The 13,993-nt window shown below is 39.6% G+C and overlaps 1 protein-coding gene across 3 annotated transcripts in view; it reads right to left on the bottom strand.

Moving 5' to 3' along the window:
- BANP (BTG3 associated nuclear protein) overlaps positions 1 to 13,372 on the bottom strand; it is a 212,774-nt gene extending 199,402 nt beyond the window's left edge. For 2 of the 3 annotated variants that reach the window (XR_010918296.1, XM_067539973.1), the window contains exon 1: positions 13,282 to 13,372. The gene's annotated coding sequence lies outside the window, so the exon portion shown is untranslated. The remainder of the gene's footprint in view (positions 1 to 13,281) is intronic. The other variant, XM_067539974.1, reaches the window with a different exon arrangement.
- Between the last annotated feature and the right edge of the window lie 621 nt (positions 13,373 to 13,993).

Raw genomic sequence — 13,993 nt, 5'->3', positions numbered from 1 at the left:
AAATAAATCCAATGAAAAGGAAAAAATGATCAACATAAACAAATGTTTTCAGATAGTTCATTTTTGCTGCAAATATAAAATTCTTCTTCATGCACCTACTGGCAGCCAATCAACCCCTTCTCTATTTGTCCTGCATCCAGTGTGGGTGCTACTGATTTAGACCTCAATCCTGCAAAGACAAACACGTGCTTAACCTTATGCACTGTGAGTAGTCCCATTGAGGCCAACGGAACTATTCGCTATGTGTAAAGCTAACCAGGTGCGTAAATATTTGCAGGATCAGGGTCCAACAGTGCTCTTTTACAGGCCTTCACCTCTGTGACTTACAAAACCCTTATAAATCCAAGGCCTGGCTCTGTCCCTAGACTAGAGTCACTCCATTTGGCAGCCAGAACTGAGTCTTCCTAGTGAATAATAAATCCCTAACAAAATGCATTATATATCAATATATTATAACATATTAATTAAACAGAAAAACATAATAAAGAGCAGCCTTTTAATAGCATATAAGGTCAAATGGATTGTAAATACAAGAACTGCCAAGCCTCCTATGTACTTCACGTGCCAACATGTTGGAAGCAGACTGGAAATATAAAACCTCAAAAGTATTTTAAATAGAAAGTCTGATTTTACATTGCATTGACTTCCTCTGCAAACTATGAAGAGAAAAGAACACATCTTAACATTTCTGAACTACTCTTTGAGCTTTTACCTCTCTTCCTCCCACTGCATCTTTCTCAAAAATGTTAAGTAAAAACACTCATTGTTTATACCCCACAGTCCGTAACTAAACTGGACCTCAATGGTTTAAATATAAAAAATACTAGAATATTATAATGTATAATAAGAATTATAAAAAGCTCTATTCCATGTGATACTAGGAAGTTCTTAGTTTCCAGACTGTAATGTAAATGCCTTGGGCCCTGAGCTCGCCCATCCTGAACAATATGCCACCACTAACCGAGGACTAGGGGGCTTACGTATGGAAGTTTGTAAAATGCTTTGAAATGGAATGGAATTTCAAAGAAGAAACATTTTGTTTTATTCTATATAGGGAAACTGAAAAGCATGTTTGTGATGAGATGCCCCTGAAAGATCCTACAGGCAACAAGCCAGGCATCATTACAATACCCGACTTTGGTCACTGAAAAATCACTTTATTTAATGCTTCACTATTGTCTTTCAGGCAACTGTGTGTGTGTGCTGACGGACATATGGGGAGCCATTATAGTCTAATGCACAGCTCCTGTAAGAATGAGCTACTATTATACAGCCTCTGTGTTGAAAAGAACCAAAACACTGGAATGCAGGTTATAGAAACATATTACTGAGCCAGAGCTCAGGAATCTGGCCTCCCAATGTACATGTGTCTATTGGCATGAAAGTGAAGGTATATGCTCAGAAGAAAAGTAGGCGATGTAAACATATCATATGGATAATATGGTGCTCAGACACTATGCTGAGGGGTACAGTGCAAATGCCTAAAATAGAGAATGAGAGCAGGAAAAATTAAATATATGCCCTAACAGCAAAACATCTTGGGAGTTTGGTCCTCGTCTGGTGAGTAAGAATTTAAAAACTTAAATAAAATTGATTCCATTTTAAACGCATAAACAGCTCCACAATCTGCAGAAACTGTTGTGGGAGCTGAGCAGTTCTCTCAGGTTCATCGTCTTTGCTTATTTTCAAATAATTTTCCCTTTTGCATCTTGGCTGGTATAAGTCTCTGTTTTGCTTGGTCGTCTTTTTCCTTCTCTCCTTTCTAACCATTATAACACTATTTTTGCCCAGTATCCCACTGCTAAGCTTTGCTTGGATGCTCTCCCATGATACTCCTGCATTTGTCCATGTCTGGTTTAATATGAATAAATGAATAAAACAAACACTGAAAGGGCTCATCTACATTACAAAAATGTTAGTGTGTTTACATTTAAACATAACTGTGAAGAGTCACATTAACTGACACCATGCTGACCAGGTAACCATGACAACAGGTTACAATTAACTGTAGTATAAAATGAACACAACAATTGTATTTCTTTATAAATTGCAGGGAGTGTGGCTTTGAAAGTGTAGCAGAGCAAGCATTTTTCACTATGGCCACCAGGTATCAAGTACATTTTTCAAGTCTTGTTTTAAGATACAATTGTAACATTACTTTGCAAACAAAACACATACAGATATATTTAACTTTACAGACATGACTAGCCCTACTGAATTCAATGAGATTACTCACAGGCATTAAGTGTGCATATAAATGTTTGCCAAACTGAGGTCTTAAAGTGTTGGTTTTCAGATCACATTTAAGAAATGGGATGAGTATCTTCACAACTACTCATCCCCTTTGGTGAGTTGCTGTCACATACAAGTTATTTGCCTCTAAGAGTATGTCCACACTACAAACGTTACAGCTGCTGCTTCCTCAGTGTAGTACCTACACTACAGCACTGCAGGTATGCCACTGTAGCATTTCTAGTGTAGACATACCCAGAGATGGGTATACTCAGAATGACATCAGCCTAAAGGTTTGTCTACATATGGATGCTATAGCAGCACAGCTACTGCATTGCAGCTGCGCGGCTGTAGCATCATAGCATAAACATTTGCTACAACATAAGGAGCTTTTCCATCACAGTAGTTAATCCACCCTCTCAAAGGCAGTAGCTAAATCAACAGAACTCATCAATCAACCTAGTAGTGTCTACACCAGGGCTCAGGTTGGCTTCATGATGTCCCTCATTGCTGTGAATTTTTCACAGTCCTGCGTGACATAGCTAGGTCGACTAAATTTTAGGTTTAGACCACACCTAAATTAATCCAAGTTTATGCATATATTGAGGTACCACAGCCAGTCTGCCATACCTAATTATCCTGGCTTTTGATTACGTTCCAGCATAGGTTTAATTACTGGTCAATAGCAACGCAGGGCTGGTCTATACTGAAAACTTACATCTTCGTTACATCTCTCGGGGGTGTGAAAAATCCACACCCTTAGAGTTTGTCTACACTTAAAACTCTACAGCAGCACAGCTGCAGCTACGACACTGTAGCGCTTCAGTGCAGACACTCACTACAGCAGCAGGAGAGGTTCTTCCATTGCTGTAGTTAACCCACCTCTCCGAGAGGAGATAGCTAGATCGATGACAGAATTCTTCTCAACCTAGCACTGACTGGGAGTCAGGTTAGAATAGGTACACCTCTCAGAGGTGTGGTTTTTTGGACCCAAGAAACATAGCTATGCCAATGTCAGTTTTCAATATCGACCAGCCCTGACACGAGAACTACCCAGATCAGTTATAGCCCTTCTTACAGTTAATACAGTGTACAGAATTTGATGTAGTTATTTAGTTGTATTGCTTTTATCCACTAGGTGGAGAATCTTTTCTCATAATGGCACCTAATTTTCAGAAAATTGGTCTAGACAAGGATTTTACTCCAGACTGACACTTCAGGGACCAATTCTAATATATTTTATCTTCCATTCAAAGAACACTGAACCATGTTTTGCTGCCTGAAGGGGCACCCTGGGCTACAACAGTGGTTGCCATTGTAGGTACTTATGTAAGGCTATGAAAAATAAATGTAGTCAAAAGTAAGCTAACATCTCAGCAATATTACTTTGGTGATGTTTGAGAAAAGTAGAGGGTGGCGTGTACCAACAATGGGGGTGGGGGTGGGGGAGGGAAGAGTCACCATACCTTAAAATTCTGACCAAATGAAGGACACACATATGATAAAATGTTCACGTCGAGGGAAAAATATCCAAAATTTTAAAAGCCTTACTCATAATTTAATGCATCTATTATTCAGAAATGTGTTTGTGAATGCTGATCTAAGAATAACCTGTCTGCAAGTTCAGCCCAGGCAAATTTTAATTCAGTTACCCAAGCTGTTTAGACTACCTCTATAAACAAATAACAGAAAGGAACTTCTAGCACAGCACAGAAGGTGGGCACCCCTTGAGAATGATAGTGTGCATGTAATGACGCCAGCTCATGCAAGACCCCTGGGCCTCACTGAATATTGACAAATGCACAACTGGAAACCAGTCTGATTCACCCATTTGTTAGTATTGTTAAAATAGACAGCTTTATAAGAATATGTTTAGAATTTATGAGATGCTTGTACGATGCTGAATATATGACTCTTACTTAACATATCTGTATCCCATGTTATGTGGTAATGTTTAAGTATTTGCTCTGAAATTATAAACATTTTGATAACTCTGTAAACCCCCACAATCAGTGGAGAAGCATTACCAAATGTGAAATGCTAACTAACCACAGGAGAGGTCATCTTCTCCCCAACAATAGAGGGCCTATAAACAGCAGACAAGCCATTGTGGAACATCAGTGGACAAAAGAATTTGTTAATTGCTTTTCCCACTCCCATGAAGAGGGTACATCCAAACCCTATTCCATCACAGCTTGAATGCTGGAGGAAGAATTGTTATCACTATGCTACTTGGAATTCAGAGAGGGCAAAATTTCTAAGCATAAGCCAGGGACCCCCAAGCTGCTTTGCTTAGCCCTAAAGGACACACAGAGTTTGCGTACTATAGCAGCTACTATTTACCTTTTGGAACCTAAAACTGTATCTCATTTGTGTTTGTATGTTTACCTGCTTTACCCTTGTAAATAACTCATTTATTTTTATTAGTTAATAAATCTTTTATTAATATTATAGGATTGGCTACAAGCATTGTCTTTGGTTTGAGAACTGAGGTACAATTGACCTACGGTAAGTGACTGGTCCTCGGGGACTGGGAGTTGCTGTTGTGAATTTTGGTGTAAGGGACCATACAAAAGCAGGCTTGCCTGGATAGCAAGATAGGCCAGAGTGCCCAAGGAGACTGTCTGTGACTCCACATTAAGGCTGTTACAGTGCTTTAGGAGTTCACACTTGTTGCCTGGTTGGTGAAATCTAATTATAAAACTTACAACCCATTTGGAGTTTGTGCCCTGTTCCTTGACAGTCCGCCCTGAGGTTGGCACTCACTCATGAGCTATTCTAGACAGCTTGACATATGCATCTAAACCAATCTGAAGAATATGCTTTGAAATGTATGTTTCTGGATATTTTTAAACCCATTTTTGATTAATACAGAGAAGTGCCAGTTAGCGTGGGAAGTAACATGTTTTCCACTTATTAACACACTTTCATTTAATTCAATGAAAATCATGGAGGTTTGTGTTCAGGGAAGGAATATTCTCAGTTTAACACATGCAACACAGTTGAAACGCAGTGGTCAAAAGATTTCTCAAGATAGAAGGGAATCAAAAGAGACAGTGTCTCACTTATTACTATGAATACATTACATTAATTCAAATGCTATTCTGGAGTGTTTTCATGAAAGATCTGGTCTCATACATTCCTGACAAAATGATGATTCAATTGTACAATTTTTTTAAAAAACTAACATTCTTTTTGGCTGAGGTAATAAGCAGGAATGAGAAAGTGATGGAACATTAACATTGCTAAGGCCTAATTCTGCATTGTTCTTGCACCTTTTTGTTGTAAGCCAGAACATATGGCAATGAGGACTTGCTTGTCCACAATACCATTTTAGGTGAATAAGAAGATACACCTAGTGAAACTTTGTTTAAACTAGTTTGATTGACACAATGTTGGGTAAACAAATTATACAGAAAAGCCAGTGTTGAGTTTAAATATTGAAATCATTTTTAAAATACTTTATACTTCTAGTGACCATCAGTGAATCTCAAAGCAATTTACAAACAATTAAGCCTCAAAATACAACAGCTACATGAAGTAATTAAGGAATGCTAAGGGATCACTTTACCCACCAATGAAAGCCAGCCATATGCAGGGTGGAATGTAACAGCTGTTCAGCATACACAGGAAGAGTATCAAATCTAACTAAAAGAAAAGTGGAAAGCAGAGTTGCCTAGTGGGTAGAGGAGCTCTGGCTTGTCAGGAGAATGCCTGAGTCCAAGTCCAGATCTGGGTTCTATTCCTGGCTCTGCCAGTGGCCTGATGAGTGACACTACACAAGTTACTTCCCCTAGCTGTGCCTCAGTTTTCCCATCTGTAAAATGGGGATGATACTTTGCGATCTATGGATGAAAAGCACTATAAGAGCACTGGCAAGATTATTAAACTCGCAGAATGAATTTTAGGTGGGAAAACAGTTCTCAGATGTAATTTGGCCAGAACACCAAAATTCTCTTACTCTTGTGAAAAGGATTATGTGACCTTTAATGACAAGTGATTACAACCTTTAATTTATATCTGACTGCAAATTCAGTAACTCAAAAAACACTTTTGTTCATAACCTCATGCTGGGACATTCATATTGGCTTGGTATTGTTTCAGAATGAAGACTGCCACCTACTGAATAACCAATACCATTTCTTGCAGCACCTTACCCCTTTCCTAAGTAGTAGCAGAGTGAAATTAACTAGGCTGATCAGTTTCACCATTACTATTCAAAAGACCAGAAAAGATAACTAGGAAGAGAGTAGTAAAGACCACCGCCAATCCCACGGTACTGTGAAAACAGGGTGAACCCACAACTGTCAAAATGGAGAGGGGAAAAGAGAAAGTTCAATCTCGCTTCCAACAGAAGTGTACATGTGTTCTGTATAAGAAAGGTAGGCAATTACAAGCAGGATCCAGGGAAAGCACCATTTGCAGCAGGGGTGGGTCAGTTGCAACTAGGTTTCTCACAATGTCATTGATCCTGTACCTTGTTTGTGAGCTCCCCCAATTCCTCTTTCATATCAGCCTCTGTCTACTGAGTGTTCTAGTAAACTTTTGATCCCTGTTTGATATTTCACTGTTACATAATGAAATGTCTGCATGCCAGACAAGACCTCTGAAGTACAGATTAGTAGCACAGGTGAAAGAGTACATCTTCAAAGTGAATTTGGCTGCATAAGTACCAATAATAAATGGGAATGAAAGGTAAAAATCACTTTGAAAAATGTACCTGTATTGGATTTGCAGGGTCCTTTAATAATTTGTGAATACTGTATGTTGGCCTGGTTATTGAGAGTGTAGAACAGGCTTTAGAACAATCACAGAAGAAAAAGAAACTCTAGCAGCATTAAAAGACACTTTTTCAAGAGAGAGCCAGTAGTTGTTTGGAGGGAGCCAGACTGAGACACAGAAATCTGAGGATCTGGAGACACTAGACCTGCCTACTTCAGCATCAAAGGATAGTAGGACTTTAAGTAACAAATGTGTATAGGTTGCTTGTTTTTTTAAAATCCTATTTTCTCCTATAATGCTTTATCCCTACTACTAAATAAACAACATACCCTACACACCACCATATGTATTTCAGTACATCTGTTTGTTACCTTACCTTGTTTTGATATTTTGAACAAAACATCCCTATTTATTATTTTGTTAAACCATTTTATTTTGAACTAGATTGGAGTGTTTTTGCACTAATGTCTATGAAGAAGTTTCAGAGAAATTGCCACATTCTTCATTATTTTCAGATGAAATTTCAGATTTCCACTACGTTATCCAGTTTCAGTACTACAAAGCAAGAATTTTGACACAAAATCTGTATTTAAGCATTTACAATATACAACTTAATAAACATAGTGACAGTTTGAGTTCAATAGGAAACTAAACAGATGGTATTTTTGTCTGGTTCAAGTGAATGCAATTATCCAATTATAAAGGTTCAATCACACTTTCATGGAAAGCCCACAAGAAAGAACTCTAAAGATGGATTCTCCCCTGCAGAGCTCCTCAACTTTGTCTTACTGTGGGAGGAGAGCAGGTCAGGATTTGATTCTCCGTGGAAAAGGCTGCACAGCCTGCCCCCCAAAACCCTGTGTTATGACATGGAAATCATATGGAGGTCATGCACTCTTCATCAGGTCTTGCCCCAGACGGCACTGCTCCAATACAGACAATTTACAACGAACCACCCTATATTTTTCATCCCTTCCTACATGAACCTCAGCCTTACAGAGTGATATCCAGAGGAAAGGAAGGAGTCATGGTTACAAGCTAACATCATTTCTGCACAGAAGGTGATAGATAAATGAGATTCTGAGAGAATGATTTAGACCAAAGGCTCTAACCTCTTAGCATGAGAAATCTAAAGTTAACACCAAATAAATTATAAATGTTGCTGGAAGAAATTCTACCTTGGTTCATATATCAATTAATATTGCTTATTAGTACCTGGAAAATGGATTTTTATATGTAAACTTGTTGAAAAACAAATACTGTTACAAAACAGAATATGTTCTATTTCAATAGTTCCCATTTAGATTCCAGTTTAAAAAAAAAAAAAAAGATACTTCTAATGTTTTAAGGGAAATGTACGCGGGGGAGAGAGAAAGCAAAACTGCTCATGAATTTTTTTTTCAACCAAAAAACTTCTCCACCAAAAAAAACCATTTTCAGTTATTGATTAAAAAACTGAAAAAATATCCAAAATTGAATTATGCTGCAAAAATATTTTTAATGAAAATGATCATTTCTACACAATATCACTTGTGAAAATGTTAAAGTTGGATAATGAAAACCATTCAAAGAAAGTTCTATTCTCTACCTTTCTAACTCTGTTTAGAGGTCTTACTAAATTCATCTCTCTTCTTTTATTCCCAGATTGCAACAGTGGCCAGAAAAGCCTTTGTTAATCTTTGGCTGACCAAAAAGTTAACCCCTTTCCTCGAAGATATGGACATCACCATGGGTACATACATGCCTGTGTTTTTTCTAGGATGAAGAACTATAACAATACCTACCTGAACTAACTATGAAGACCATTCAGAGAATTTAGCTAGCTCAGAAAACAGCGGCAGTAACTGCAGTAACTGCCAGTTACCTTCCAGGTAAAATTACAAGTGATAATTACCACTCACAAAGCCCTATGTAGAGAGCCTACGCCCAGCTACTTCAAAGGTTAGCATCCCTCTGACCCAGCACACCAACTATATTTGTCCTCTATGCTAAAGTTAACTGTTTTATAATGGTAAAGCTGAAGGGAGCAGCAGGCAGAGTGATTTCAGTGATTCCATCCAGAAATAAGACCTATACATGAACCTGGCTTCATTCAGGAAGCTTTGTAAGATGCAACACTTAATTCAGGCTTTTCACTGCCAGAAACAGTACTGCAAACTTTCTGCTTGCATGCTAAGTTTTCCTGTCTCTGTCTAGTATAGCTCCATTGTTATGGTGTCATGGACAGTTCTGCCTGGAGAAATGTTGTTCATGTCAGGCAAAGAGCTCCCAGTTACAATGAGGACAGACATCATTACTTATATGAGTAATAAATACTGGCTCAAAGTCACCTTATTTGACTCAGGAAACTAGCCTTTAATAAAAATGACTTTTTCTTACAAATCTGTAGACTTCAGATTTGAATACACTTGCATCTGGATGAGAGGCGACGGAAATATTTGTGTAATATGGTTTATTCTTATGAGATTTGTCTCAATCAGAATGTTTCCCCATCAGAAAGAGCAATGTGACTTTATATTCTCTTTCTAGAATGTTATTATATAACGATATATTATTTATACTATATTAAAATCATCTTCTGAGATAGCACTTTAGAAAAAGTAAACATTCTAATACAAGCTTCCAACCAAGCTAATTTAGAAAAAGTACAGTAGTGAACGTGTATAATATACTGTAAAACAAGTCAGTTGGTTACTTCATTTTATTGAGGCAAGGGCCTTATTCTCAAAAACTGCAAACTAACACTAGATTTCTACAAAAACGAAACAGTTCAATTGTTTATTCAGGGCATCAAGCTTTAGGAAACTGATATAATTATCACATTAAGCTTTAAGACACAGGGATGACACTAATATTGTTCAAATTTTTACTGATTATACAAAATTCAATGAACAATCTATAATCACGAGAGTACACTGATTGTCGAAGTTTTTCCTCACCTTCTGAATTTCACTTCATGTTCCCAGAGCAATCCTGTTTTGCTTACACCACCTCTTAAGTCTTCCCAAAAAATATGATTGCTCCAGCCTTTAAGTCTATGAAAGTTTATGTACTTTCTAAAGTTACCCACTGATCTTTAGAAGACAAGTGCAACGAGTGAGTTTATGCAACAGATGCTGTCCTAATTTTTTATTATTTCTACAAATTCACACCCTAGACATAAAGTAGTATTTGATTTTTAATTTGTAAAATAATTAAGCTCTAATTCACAGTAAGAGAACAAAAATTTCCACATGATCCTTAAATGACTGTTTTGTAGATAGGTATTACAAGAGGGTTCTGTCAAGTGGATGATTTTACTTGTTAACACATGGTCTTATTTATAGGCCAGAATACAAGTGTACTTAAAACAAGGAAATTTTAAGTTATTGTGCATTGTGACTAGCATTTTATATGTGTTCTACAGCATAACAGAGCAAATTAAGGATTCAGTTGTAGCTTTAAAAAAATCTTAATCTGTGGTGAGACAGGCCCTGCACTTGATTTAAAATAAATTGTTTATTTCATTTCCTTTTTCACACAATTAAGAAAATGAAAATATGGAATATCTACTTTTTTAAACTAGTATGTAAATCAAAAATAAGTTATTTCAATAATTAAAAATTGCAACTAAGTATCAAGTTTCAGGCCTACAGAAATTAAGCCCAGGAAAAAAAGTTTTTATTGGAAATGAGAGTTAGTCTGTGTAGCATAACTACTTTGAACAACAAAAAATGTCTAGCTGGTAGGTTTGCATACATGCCTGCTGCCATTACTGCATTGACCAGCCTGTTAGATTCATTACACTAAAATATTCTGCAGACCTCTGGCAGAGTGTTATTTTTGTACATGCTTCTGTGTATGAAGGCAAGTTCCCCCATCTCCTCCCCTTAAAAACAAATGGTTGACTTTACTGTAAGAAGTATTCTTATGTATACAATTCTTACAAGAACCGCAGAAATTCCAACTCCTGCAATGCCTCAGTAAAAACTATTAAAGCTTTGGAGTTCTGAGCTCTGTGAATTCATCTAATTTTTTCCTATGTGAACATGAATCAACGTGAAAATAAGGGGTAGAGAGAACCTACAATATGCCTATGTAAGTCATTGCAAATGTGATTAATGTGGGTTGAACCTGAACAGCATTCATTGTAAAATCAGGATCTTAATCAGGACAACCTTGAATACTCTTTTAGGGTACGAAGTTCCATATCTCATACATTTAACCTTTCCTTGGCTAATCAATGGAACAGTATAAAACAGAGCTTGTGTGCCACAGAAAAGTCTGTTATTTTTATCCTGGGAACATAAGCAGTGGACTATTTAAAAAAAATTATTTAGCAGAACGTACACTGGTTGAATTCTGAACATCAAGCGTAATATTATCAGACACCAGAATTAATGTCCATTAGATTAGTGTGATACTATTAGCTATTATTAACATAACTAGTCTTTTAAAGAGTGTTACAGTTTTAGGCCTGCATTGGAGCCACCTGATGAATTAAACCTGACAGGATCATAAAGATGTTAAAACCTGTAAGTTACCATAAATTAGATTTTGAGGTAAATCAACATCCATAAAATGTGCACAACACTTTCTGAAATAGGCAAGATGTTCACATCTATGAAAACTGGATTAACTACTTAACAATTTATCAAGTTCTTCTACCTGACATCTTCCAATGTCTTATTGCAAACTAAGCTATTATGCTAAAATACAGTTTGAGGTACTTACTGAAGTTTATAGCGTTTCAGGATCAAATAGAATTTTTAGTTGTTAGATTTTACAGGACAGTCATTTAACACATTTAAGTAGATTAATGTATTGTTTTTTTTATTAACAGAAAATATTAAAGGGACACAACTTAAGTTCTAGTGTTCAAGACTTAAAAATAGTTTCAGGTACCACTTTTGTCCCTGATATTTTGGTGATTTTACAGCCACATTTTAAGTGTTTTTCTCTCTCCCTGATTGTTGTGTGAAAAGACCTACAAAAAGAGGAGACACTATAATTAAAATGAAATTAACTATACAAAAAGGAAGGTTAAATATAAAGTAAACTAACTGGAGAAGTAGAAAAAAAATACTCTAAGCTTTCCCTTACATTCATATGAAATGTTACCAGTAAAAATAGTAGGCAAACAATTTTCAGAAAATGAGAATTTGTTTTAAGTTTGTAAAACCCTTTAAATTTGTGCTTCTGTTAAAAAATAAAACAAAACTCCTCCCTTGGGAATACTAAAAATAAACAGGTATGCAAACTATATAGTCCTCTAGCAGAATTAATTGACTAATTTTGGTTATAAGTTTAGTACTTTTCACCATATAAGGAGAAAACAATATTTTAAAACATTTTAATGCTAAAATTACCATTAAAGACACGAGGAAGAAAACTACACGTCCTTGTCTGATGGCTAAGTGCGATGAACGGACTGATTCGGAAAATATTAACCCAGATGAGAAGGGGGAAAAAAGGCCCTCCACCACATCCAAATAACTGCATGAGGAACAGCACTCCCAGATAACAACCCCCGATTGCAAAAGTAACGTATGTGCAAGCACAAACCCCTTTCCATTACACGAGTGACACATGGGGTGGGGAAAGGGAACAAACACCCCCCTATTTTTATTTACAATCTATTGGGGTGGGGGGGAAGAAAGTGTGTGTAGCGAAACAGGCATCCCTTCCAAAAACTCACTCGCAAGTACAGTGTATGGCTGGGGGGGGGGGGGGGGGGGCCTGGAATCGCATCTGCCCCACACCAGCCCTCTGGAGAAGCGAATCACAACGCCGGGAGTGGGAAGGGGAAGAGCTGCCCCATTATAGGAGAAGAGATGTAGCCTGCCCCCCTCCATCCCCCACCCGTGATGCGATCCTTGCAACCCAATGGGTCTGGGGGATGCAGACCCCCACTCGCTCAGCAGGACTATGGGGGGGGCACGGGGGGGGAAACAGAGAACAACCCCTCCCCCCCCCCCCAGTGCGGCGAGGGGCCTAGTGCCGGGGGGGGGGGGGGAGGGGGCAAGGCGCAGACACCCCCCGCCAGAGCCCCGGATGTGGGGAGCAGCCCGCGGGGAGATCCCACCGCAGTAGCGGGGACACAGCAGGCCCGTGGGGTGGGGCCGGTCCACCGGGGGGGGGGAGGGGGAGCGGAGAAACTCGCCACCGCCCACAGACCGGAGAGGCGGGGGCACAGGGCCCCCCCGGCTCGGCCCCTCCCTGAGCCTGTCGCTCGCGGCCCGGTTGCCTGGCCGACGCTGCGAGGAGCGGCACAGCCGTGCTGGGGCCGGACCCTCAGGCCCCGGGGAGGCCGGGCCAAGCCAGCCGGCCGCGGGGAGCCGCGGTTACCGTGTGTGGTGCCGAATTCTCGTGGTGTTTGTCGGGCGGCTGCGATAATGGCGTCCTTCCTCGCGAGAGATCTCCCCGTCCTCACTGCGCAGGCGCCGCCGCGCCGCTCCCACTCCTTCCCCCGCCCTCCCGGAGCGGCTGCGCAAGCGCCCCAGAGAAGCCTCCTCGCAACCGCCCTTAACCGCCGCGCGGCAAACGTTGACTACAACTCCCAGAAGTCAACGCCCGCGGCACGGCGGCCGGCGCTCCCCTGGGGCATGCTGGGATGTGTAGTACCACAGCTGGTCCCCGTACCTGCTGGGAGTTGTAGTCCAAAGGGGCCTTCTGTGAAAGTTGGGGTGGGTAGTTAGCTCCATTTCATGCCAGTTAGGTGCCACCCTGGGGGGGACTACACCCCCATATTCTCCAGAGGGATGAATTTTGGGGATCCGTGAAACCTCATCACCTTGAGCTGGGGTGTCATGACATCATGTTGTCATGATGTCATGACATGACGTCGTCGTGCGGCATTATGTTTTCACACACTGGCCCCACATGGTGCAACGCTCTCACACTGACTTGTGGAGTAAGCTGATTTTTCCCATGACTTCACCACAAGGCATTGAGTCACACTGGGGCTTTTCTGCCCGGGCATTGCTGGAAAATAGGACTGTACCCATTTTTCAGTTCCTGGTCTGGTGTCGCAGGGGTTTTGCAAAACCCACTGTTGCGT

This window comes from Emydura macquarii, unplaced genomic scaffold, assembly GCF_026122565.2.
Source record: "Emydura macquarii macquarii isolate MOO-44397 ecotype Brisbane River unplaced genomic scaffold, CSIRO-AGI_Emac_v2 contig_561, whole genome shotgun sequence".
Classification (NCBI taxonomy): Eukaryota; Metazoa; Chordata; order Testudines; family Chelidae; genus Emydura; species Emydura macquarii.
The sequence above is the reverse complement of the archived record's forward strand: the minus strand, read 5'-3'. Positions and strand labels throughout refer to the sequence as shown.